The sequence below is a fragment of the Spinacia oleracea genome, chromosome 6, assembly GCF_020520425.1.
Source record: "Spinacia oleracea cultivar Varoflay chromosome 6, BTI_SOV_V1, whole genome shotgun sequence".
In the NCBI taxonomy this organism is placed as follows: domain Eukaryota; kingdom Viridiplantae; phylum Streptophyta; class Magnoliopsida; order Caryophyllales; family Amaranthaceae; genus Spinacia; species Spinacia oleracea.
This window is the reverse complement of record NC_079492.1, coordinates 90,717,751-90,727,601: the sequence shown is the minus strand read 5'-3', so window position 1 is coordinate 90,727,601 and position 9,851 is coordinate 90,717,751. Positions and strand designations below refer to the sequence as shown.

Below are 9,851 nucleotides of genomic sequence, written 5' to 3'. Positions count from 1 at the left end.
GGCGCGGCAGAGTGTGCAGATGCTCCTTCAAACGAAGGAAGGCAGTTTCTGCCCGCGGCGTCCATTCGAACTGGGTGCCCTTTTTGATGGTGTTGAAGAAGGAATGACACTTATCTCCAGCTCTGGACAGAAAAGGTCCTAAGGCGGCTAGACACCCAGTCAGATGTTGCACATCTTTAACTGTCTTTTGGGTACGTCATAGTGATGACTGCTTGTACTTTGTCGGAATTGGCCTCAATGCCCCTTTCGTCAATTAGAAAACCGAGAAACTTGCCGGAAGTGACTCCAAAAATGCATTTCTTGGGATTGAGTCTCATTTGGTATGCTCTAAGGGTTTCGAAGGTCTCCCGCAAGTCCCCGAGGTGATCTGCTCGCTGTTTTCTTTTTACAATCATGTCATCAATATAGGCTTCTATATTCCTTCCAAGCTGTTTTGCGAAAACTGTGTTCACTAAGCGTTGGAAAGTGGCTGGTGCATTCTTTAGGCCGAACGGCATCACCTTGTAACAGTACAAACCCTTCTCTGTGACGAACGATGTCTTCTCCTGATCTTCAGGCCACAAGGGGATTTGATGAACTCCAGAATAGGCGTCCATAAAGCTCATCATGGCATGTCCCGCCGTCGAGTCGACAAGGCGATCTATCTTCGGTAATGGGAAGCTGTTCTTGGGGAAGGCCTTGTTTAGGTTTGTATAATCGACGCACATTCTCCATGTCCCATTGGGCTTGGGCACTAGCACTACATTGGCCACCAAGTCCGGGTACTGGCATGGGCCTATAAAGCCAGCGTCCATCAGTTTTTGCACCTCGGCGGCGGCGGCTAAGTTTCTTGCCTCCCCGTGATTCCTTTTCTTCTGTCGCACTGGTTTCATGGCACTATCTACATTCAATTTGTGCACTGCTACTACTGGATCAATGCCTGGCATTTCTTCCACTGTGAAGGCAAATATTTCTCTGTATTCTCTCAGCAGTTGTACCAGTGTTGCTGCCATGGGGTCGTCAGGTGGGATTCCAATAGGATCAGTTCGAGATTGATCTTTTAGGTCCAAGACTATATCATAGTGTGCTCCCACTGGCTCGGGTCGTCTGTCCGCACTATGAGCCATGGGCATCTCTTTGATTCTTCGTTCTTTTTTCTGAGGTTTCAACTGTTCACTCTTTTTCGGAGACGCTCCCCAAGCTGCCGGTTCCAACGTAGATAGGTAGCAATCTCTGGCCAATTGTTGGTTTCCATAGAGAGCTCCAATGCCACCATTGCTTCCCACAAATTTAACCAACAGTAAGTGAGGGACAATCACTGCCTTTGATAATTGAGGGTTGGGCGGCCTAGTATGATGTTAAAGGAGGTGAGACTTGCCACAATTGTGAATCAGACGGCACCTTCTTTAGTTACTGGAGGTGTGCCAATGGAGACGGGAAGCAGGATGGAGCCGATTGGACGGACGACACTTCCCCGAAACCTACAAGGGGCTTGGATACTTTTTCTATCGTTCCAAGGTCATGCTTCAACTTCTGTAGGCATTGCAAACTGATTATGTCGGACGAGCTCCCTGTGTCTACTAGCACTCTTTTCACCCTGAGATTGGCTACTTTAATTTCTAAGACCAAAGGGTCATCATCATATGGTGCTGCCGCCTTACGGTAATCTGTTAGGTTATGATACATATGAACAACATAAATCATGCGGAAAAACCTATATGTCAGGATTCATATTAATTGCACATAATCAAATAATTAGTCTAGGATGCATACACTTTGTAGCGTGCCCTCCCTAGCTGTGCCCGAACCGAGCAAGAACAAGTCTTTAGGACTCCAAGTGTCGTCCCTCCGTAGAAAGTCCACAGCACGTCCGGATCCGCCTTAAGATTGACCAACTAGAATCACCCTTAAGGTACTTAAGATTTTCGGCTAATATGGGCAATATTATGACTGAATTTTGCTCTCAAAATGTCACTCTGAATACTTGAAAACTCGTCCATAAATTGTGAACCTAGGCACATATTTATAGGGCTATGGAAAGGATTTTGGAATCCTATTAGGATACTAATTAGTTTAGTTAGAATTTTATTAAAAATCTTTTAAACTAATTCTATCTATTAGGATTAAGAATTAATCAATGAACGAATCCCATTAGCTTTAGGATTCGTATCAAACACAAACGCACACGAGCACGAGCATGCCGCACAGCCCACGCAAGCCTTGCGACCCACGCGAGTAGCGCAGCTCGCAGCCCATGTGCGCGCGCCTTGGCCTGCTGGGCCTGGCCTTGCGCTGGGCCTGGCGTGGCCTTGGCTGCGTTGTGTTGGCGTGCGGGCTTGCTGGACGCGGGCCTGGCTTCGTGTTGGGCCTTCGTCTAGCAAGTCTCGTCCGATGCTAATTCGTACGACGCGCTTCCGATTAATTTCCCGATTCCGGAATTCATTTCCGTTACGAACAATATTTAACATTTCTGATTCCGGAATTAATTTCCGTTTCGAACAAATATTTAATATTTTCGTTTCCGGAATTATTTTTCGATTCCAATAATATTTCCGATTCCGACAATATTTCCGTTTCCGGCAATATTTCAGATTCCGGCAATATTTCCATTTCCGATAATATTTTCCGATATGTACCATGTTTCCGTTTCCGGCAACATCTACGACTTGGATAATATTTATATTTCCGATACGATCCATATTTCCGTTTCCGGCAATATCATCGTTTCCGGAGTATTCATTTGTTTGCCTTTCACGATCTCAACTCCCATTGAAACCAAGATCCGTCGATTCCGAATATCCATAGATGGAGTACTTAATGCCATTAAATACTTGATCCGTTTACGTACTATTTGTGTGACCCTACGGGTTCAGTCAACACTAAGCTGTGGATTAATATCATTAATTCCACTTGAACTGAAGCGGCCTCTAGCTAGGCATTCAGCTCACTTGATCTCACTGAATTATTAACTTGTTAATTAATACTGAACCGCATTTATTAGACTATTAAATGCATACTTGGACCAAGGGCATTATTTCCTTTATAATCGTCTTTGGAAATTTCCACATGGGATAAATCCATTTGCTTGGTGCAGAGATGAGACGATATGAATTGCCGTCCTTCTCTAGACGGTGCTCCTTCCGCGATCCCTCCTGATATTACTGCTATGAACCCTTCGTCTGAATAATTTTCGCCGTTGTCAGAGATAGGAGAGGCACACGACTCCTGGCCTGTTATCTTGCTGGCTTCATTTGCATCTCTCAAACATAGACACTGATGTAAGTATCCTCTAGCCGCGTAGCCATCCTGTATCTTCTTCAGCATCCGACAGCTTTGGGTATCATGTCCGTCCTCCTTGTGAAAGACACAGAACGAGGCTTTCTGTTTTGATGCAGGCGGCCTTTTGGGAGACCACTGTTCTATTCCCACATTCTGTCCCTCGGCTAGGAGAATATCTTCAAGAGCCGTATTGTAGACAAACAGGCTTCCCGTTCGCGGCTTCTTTCGTTTCCTCCTTACTTCATTGTCTCGGTCAGTTTCCTTTCGGGTGAGGTTTGCTTGCGGCCTTCTAGAGGTCATGGTGGGCCTACTTGTGAAGTGACGACCCTGAGGCTTGTAAGCTGGCCTTCGTGGTGTCAGGCTCGTCCGCCGTCCTGGACGTTCTTCTCTTACATGGTGGCTTTCCTCCTTCAGAGGTCGTCTTTCCATGGGTGGGCCGCGTCCATCTGCAACCGACTCCACCGTCCTGCCGCTTCCTTGCACTGGGTTGGTTTCGCTGAAGGACTTGGTGATTTCTTCTTGAAGGACGTGCTGAAGTCTTTCTTTCCATTCATCCGTGATGTTCTGATGGAGACCATGCAACATGTGCCGCAGGGATCTCGCGAAGGCTGGACGGCTTGCTGAGGCGTCACAATGCTTGTCAGCTTTGCCTTTAATAAGGGGCTTCCCTTTGTTGATAGCAGACCGCGCTCCTTCTGCACTTTCCTCAGATTGCTGTTCGGCCATGATACTATACCTCCCCACGAACTGCGCCAAATATTGTGGGATCTTTTACGGGATTACGTGTCACGCGTTCCTCGGAGGTATTAAGTATGAGCTGGCATGATCCTCTGGCAACCTACAAAGCAAGAATATTCTCGTAGGAATATTCCCTCCGATGCCTAAGTAAGTATAAGCTAGAGAGAGAAGTACTTTGTAGGGAGAAGGTAGAGCAAGGATAGTTTTTGGTTGGTGGGAATGAATTGAATGCCCTTTTACCTTCGGATCTGAACTATTTATAGGGCTAGGGTTCCTTGGGAATTGATCCCATACCCCTAGCTGTAAAATGTGATATCTGTTGGGGATTGGAACACGTGTCCAGGAGTGAGAGTATGGAATAAAGCCTGATGGTCCCTTTGGGTTTGGGCCTGGCCCACAAACCAAGTGGGTTTTAACATAGAAAACGTCCTTTTATTGCTCAAGGGGTGAGGCTTGGGCCATCATTCAGCCCTTGGACCCACGTGCCCTAGGCGGATGGGCTATACTCAGGTTACCCCTGTCTTGGGCCTCCTTGTGGAAGTATGTCAAGCCCACATCTATTATTATTATTATTATTATTATTATTATTATATTACTTTAGTAAAGAAGCAACCTATTGTTTAAGGCATGATAAAAAAAATAATTAATAATCAGTTTGTCAATATAAAAATTCTGTAAAGGTCGTCGACTAAAGACGACTAAAAATATTAGATTAAATCTGGGCCATTATATATCATGATTAAATCTTAGCCATTCATCTTATAAAATCCATTAAGGCTTGTTTGTTTATAAGAATATAATTTCTAAATGCAGAAATTATTTTCTTTGTGCAAAATTGTAAAAGTCATTAATACCCTTTATATCTTTATTTAAAAACATTTTATTTTCTAAAAAAAACCTATCATCCTTAGCTTCTCGTTTCTTTCTCCTTCTTTTTTCTTTTTTTTTTCTTTTTTTTCTTGTTTTTTTGTTTGTTGAGGGAATAGCTTCTCGGTTCTTACAGTTAGGGTTATGGGATCAATTCCTAGTTGAACCCTAGCACTTCAAGTGGTTCACATCGCAAATACGATGGTGCAGGGGTGTGTATGGTGCTTTTGGTGCACTGGTGTCCAAACGACACGCGTCACATATAAAACGCGGATATCTTGTTCAATTCGGAGAAGAAAAGAACAAACGTTATTTTTTTGATAAAAAAACTGCTCTGTCCCTTTTTTGTCGTTCTTTTGTTTTTCGCTCCATTTTTCTGGTATATATACCTTCTTTTTTATAATTTTCGAATCAGAATTTGTGAAAAGGAGTGAGAAAAACTATGGAAAGGAAAGAGAAACTGTGAAGAGGAGAGAGAAAGTAAAGGGAAATTCTCAGATATTGGTTGATTTTTGTACTTCAATATCAAATCAGTACTACTACAAAAAAGGGAATAGATAACTGTTGAAATAGGCTTTAGAGGACGCCTGAGGACCGTTCTCCTGCTAAGTGATCTCTATAGTTTAGAGGACGGTTGGGATAGGCGTTCTCTATACATATGAATAGAGTACAGTTGTCTCAGCTAAGCATCCTCTATTCCCTTCCTTAAATCAGAAAATATAGAAGAAATAGAGAACGGTTAAGGCACTTGACTGTTATTTATTTATCAAAATAGAGGACAGCTTGCTAAGATAGGCGTACTCTATTCTTATTGTTTTACATTAAGATGGAGGGAGGTTTCTAAGGTAACCGTACTCTATTCTTCATCTTCTACATAAACATAGAAGATGATTTGCTTCGATAACCGTCCTTCATCCTTTTTTATAATATATATATTTTTTTGCATAAATAAACATTAAATATATTAAAAATTAAATATATAAAAAATTCAATACATTAAAAAGTAACCTTGCTGCTATGCGTTTACAAAATATTAAAAGCATTTCCTGCTAACGTACGGTTTACATTATATTAAAGCATTTCCTGCTAAGTTTATGAAATAATCCTTTAAGACTCGTCAGCTTCTACTGTAGACACCCTTCCCCTTCAACGTACATGCAAGTTCATTAATCAGGCAAAGAAAATCGATCAGCCTTGAATGAGCTGCACTAGTTGTTGATTCTGCTTCCCAAGTTCTTGAAGCATTAATTGGCTGAACACAGTCAAAGAACATATAAGACCTTCAGAAGAAAAAAATGCATACCACGTGAAATATAGAACTGAAATACTTGCAATATTTGGGAATTAGCTTGGACAAAAACTCAAAACGCGTGAAACTGAAAAAAGCAAAAGATATAATGATTCAGAATAATGCTAGAGGTTAAAAGAAGCAAATGTGCCCACATATTTTCGCATACCTGCTGACTATTGCGGAGGAAATCGAATGAGCCACCAGGGCCGGCTAAAGGGAGGTCCAGGTGGACCTCCATCACCGGGCCACAAAATTTTGGGGCCCCAAAAAGAAATTATGTTGGTTAAACCCCCCAAAAAACAAATATTATATATTTAATAGCTGCTTTATAATTCAATATGTAATCTTTATCCCAGTTGGTTTGGACTCATAAGTGTGGTAGCTGAAACCTGGGTTCGATTCTTCCCCATGCCCCCTTTTTTATTTTATTTTATTTTATTTTTTTCATGTCCATCGAATCTTTACATCAATTTTCTCAAACCATCACACATAAAACGTTATACCATATTATTAATTTGACTCTATATTTTGTATAAATAAAACAATATTAATATAAAAATTATGTGTTTATCTTAAATAATTACCCGTAAAAATTATTAGGGGCTCAATATCTGTATTTTAGCACAGGGCCTCCAAATTGCCGGAGACGGCCCTGTGAGCCACCACCACCAGCATTTGAACCCACTTTAAGGAGGCCTTGGGTGCAAAACAATATAACCTGGAAAAGATCGCATATCATCTTTGCGGTTTCTGGGTATTTCTTGAAGAAACTGAGTCTCCTCCCTTAGCAGAAGGGTAAAGAACACGTCGGACTTTAGCTCGTAAGGAGAAGGGCAAAAAAAAAAAACACAAGTTCTATAAGTAGCATTAATTTGTACAACATAGGATGTCAAGATGGCAAGCAAAGATAGACACCAGGGAAAGGGTTTACAACTCCAATTAAGTTTTAGTTCAGAATCACCTTAAAGAAGCCAATGAAAAAAAATGCACAGCAACATGGTTGGCCTTCGGTATAAGGCAATCAATAACACGTGAAATCAGATCAACAATATAATAAAACCATAATTCTTGATGTAATAACTTAGCACATAAGACCCACTCGGTTTGTTTCCCCAATTTGAGGGGCTAAATAGGTCAAGTGTGGCTTATGGATCAAATCTTTGAAAAACATTTGGGTTTCTACTTTCTAGAAAATACAAAGGGCAGATCATGAAAGATAGTACCCAAGTTTTTGCTCAAACACGCACTCTTAATATAACAGTGATTAGAGAGAATAATGACAAAATCAAACCTGCTCCACTCGCCTCTTCTGTAAATGGGTACCCGTACCTCATGGCAACATATACACATACACCCTTGTTCTTTGCTTCTAGTGTCATGTCGATTGCATTTTCCTTCAAAACAGAGTTCAATTCATTAAGAATTCACAACATAATGGAATTACACAACCCAAACATAAATATAATTCAAAACAATCAATATATATCAAGGATACGGTAATAATGCTAGAAAAGAAAGTAGGATGTCCAATGATGAAAATCGTCTCACCTGCTCATCAGTAATCTTCGCAAAGGAGAACTCCCTCCTATCGAAGCATATCCTTCCTTGCTTTTAGGGGCTCTTAGAGTAGAAATCAACTGCGCCAGAGGTCTTTGCAGAAAACAAAAAAAGTGGGAAGGCGAATGATGTCTTAGTAAAAAATGTTAAGAGACACAAATTAGATAAATATAATATCTTCATCTACACTCTACAACCAACAAAAGAAAACAAACAAGTATAGGGAGACCATACTGGGTCAACAAATAGATTAAACAAGAACGGCTGGACATCGTTAAGAGTATCGATCAGGTCCTCCAAGATTCAAAAGAAGCACCCCAATCTTTTCCTCTGCAACATGAGTATGAGCTTTTGCCAAGTCCTCTATGCTCGTGTATAATGCAGCAGAACAACATTTTTTCCCATTACATTTCTTTTTGTAGTTGACAATACGAAAATCCACTAATGTTGCTGCTTTAACTGTCAACTGAGTCGGAAGAAAAGACCTGCCAACAGAACAATGCAATGGAAAGAATTTATGCATGCATATCTACTAGGAGGCATGAAAGTTTTGATTTGTGGACATAACCTTCCAACAGATCAATGTAATAGAAAGAGATAAGAAGCAAGAACAACATGAGCTCGAAATGGAACTGGAACGAACAAATCCATTTTGATGAAGTACATCATTTTAGTTATTTTAAATAATTTTTGCAAACTCACAATAGAAGTAATCACAAACAGTAGCCAACACTAAGTCAGTACCTCCATCCTGGTTTCTGGATACATATCTAGTTTAAACTACATTGTTAACATTAAATTACACTATTAAAGTGATAATTATACGTAAATTCTGAATGCACCTGGAAAACTAAATGATCCCAGAATAACTGAATTACGGAGGAAACAAGGGAATACAATTACACGGTGCAACTCTAATCGAACATCAGCAAATATGTGATCAAACAGGTTAAACCTTCATTGTGTTATAAAGCTTACCTTTTACCAAAAAAAAAAAAAAGGATGATTGAGACCTAATTCTATAAGCTATCACTATGTTTTAAATCAAACCCCATAAAAATTGCAGCCAACAAAAACAAACACACTAGTTCAATATAAAAAAGCTCAAAAGGGAATCATAATTTTCCGATCAGAGAATACAATGAAACCCACAAAAACAATCTAAAAAGAAAGATCAAAGTAGGAGAATCCCCAATCTAAGCATAAAAATGAATACAAAAATCTATTCATTTCGTAAGCAAAATGGGAAAAAAAAATAGAGAAACCTAAAAACTCACTCAAACAATTAGGGTCTGAAAATTGGAGATGATAATCGCATATGGGAAACAACGGTGGAGCACGAGGTAGCATCCATAGCGGGAATTCAAGAAATACCCAGAAACCGCAAAGCTGAAACAATACCTAGAAACCTGCAAGACAAAAGGGCAATTACAACAAGTAGTAATTCGTATTTTCAGCAAGTGTTGCAGATTGAAAATGAGAGCAGAAAGTTGAATTGGGAACCTCGTATGAAGCAAGGTGATTTTTTCGACATTATTGAGACCTAAAAATAGGATCTTTACCACAATCCAAGTTAAGAAAGAATACCGTAGGACAATCGACACCAACTCAACTCAAACAAAAACAACAAAAATCCCACGCGAAGGAATCAAAGGCAAGAAACCCCAAAACATAAAAATACAATCAGATCTAGTTTGAGAAGAAGAAGTAAAAAAGACTCACCAGGGGTTAATTGAGGGATTCTGCTGCCTCACTCATAAAATCCTATTTTGGTAAAAGAAAATTTTTAAAAAAGTTGTTTGATTTTGTTAAGTGAGACATTGATTTTGGAAAAAAAGTTAAACGTCAGCAAGATTTTCAAATTAAAGTATATATTTTTATCGTAAAATCTCTATTATATAAGCCAGCTCCTGAGGTCTTTTTCGTAAATTAACTTTTCGTGTCCACCATGTGAAATACCAAAATACCCTCAAAACCTTTTAATTTCAAACCTTTTTTGTAACACACGGAATCCCTAAATCACACACAACTCTCTTTCTCTCTCCTAGGTCTTCGACTCTTCGGCGTCCCTAACCCTCCTTCCTCCCTCCCGTTTTCTCTCTCCTTCCCCATGGATCTTCTTCCTCTAATCCTCTTCCAC

The 9,851-nt window shown here is 40.2% G+C and overlaps 1 long non-coding RNA gene across 2 annotated transcripts; it reads right to left on the bottom strand.

The window, feature by feature from the left end:
* Nucleotides 1–5,812: 5,812 nt before the first annotated feature.
* On the bottom strand, nt 5,813–9,583 carry LOC110803958 (uncharacterized). Of its 2 annotated transcripts, none has more exons than XR_002537610.2 (6): nt 9,434–9,583; nt 8,989–9,120; nt 7,946–8,196; nt 7,703–7,804; nt 7,446–7,548; nt 5,813–6,115 (listed from the first exon to the last, which is right to left on the bottom strand). It is a non-coding gene; the product is annotated as an uncharacterized lncRNA (long non-coding RNA). The 2 variants fall into 2 exon arrangements; XR_002537609.2 differs by lacking the exon at nt 9,434–9,583 and adding an exon at nt 9,215–9,426.
* Between the last annotated feature and the right edge of the window lie 268 nt (nt 9,584–9,851).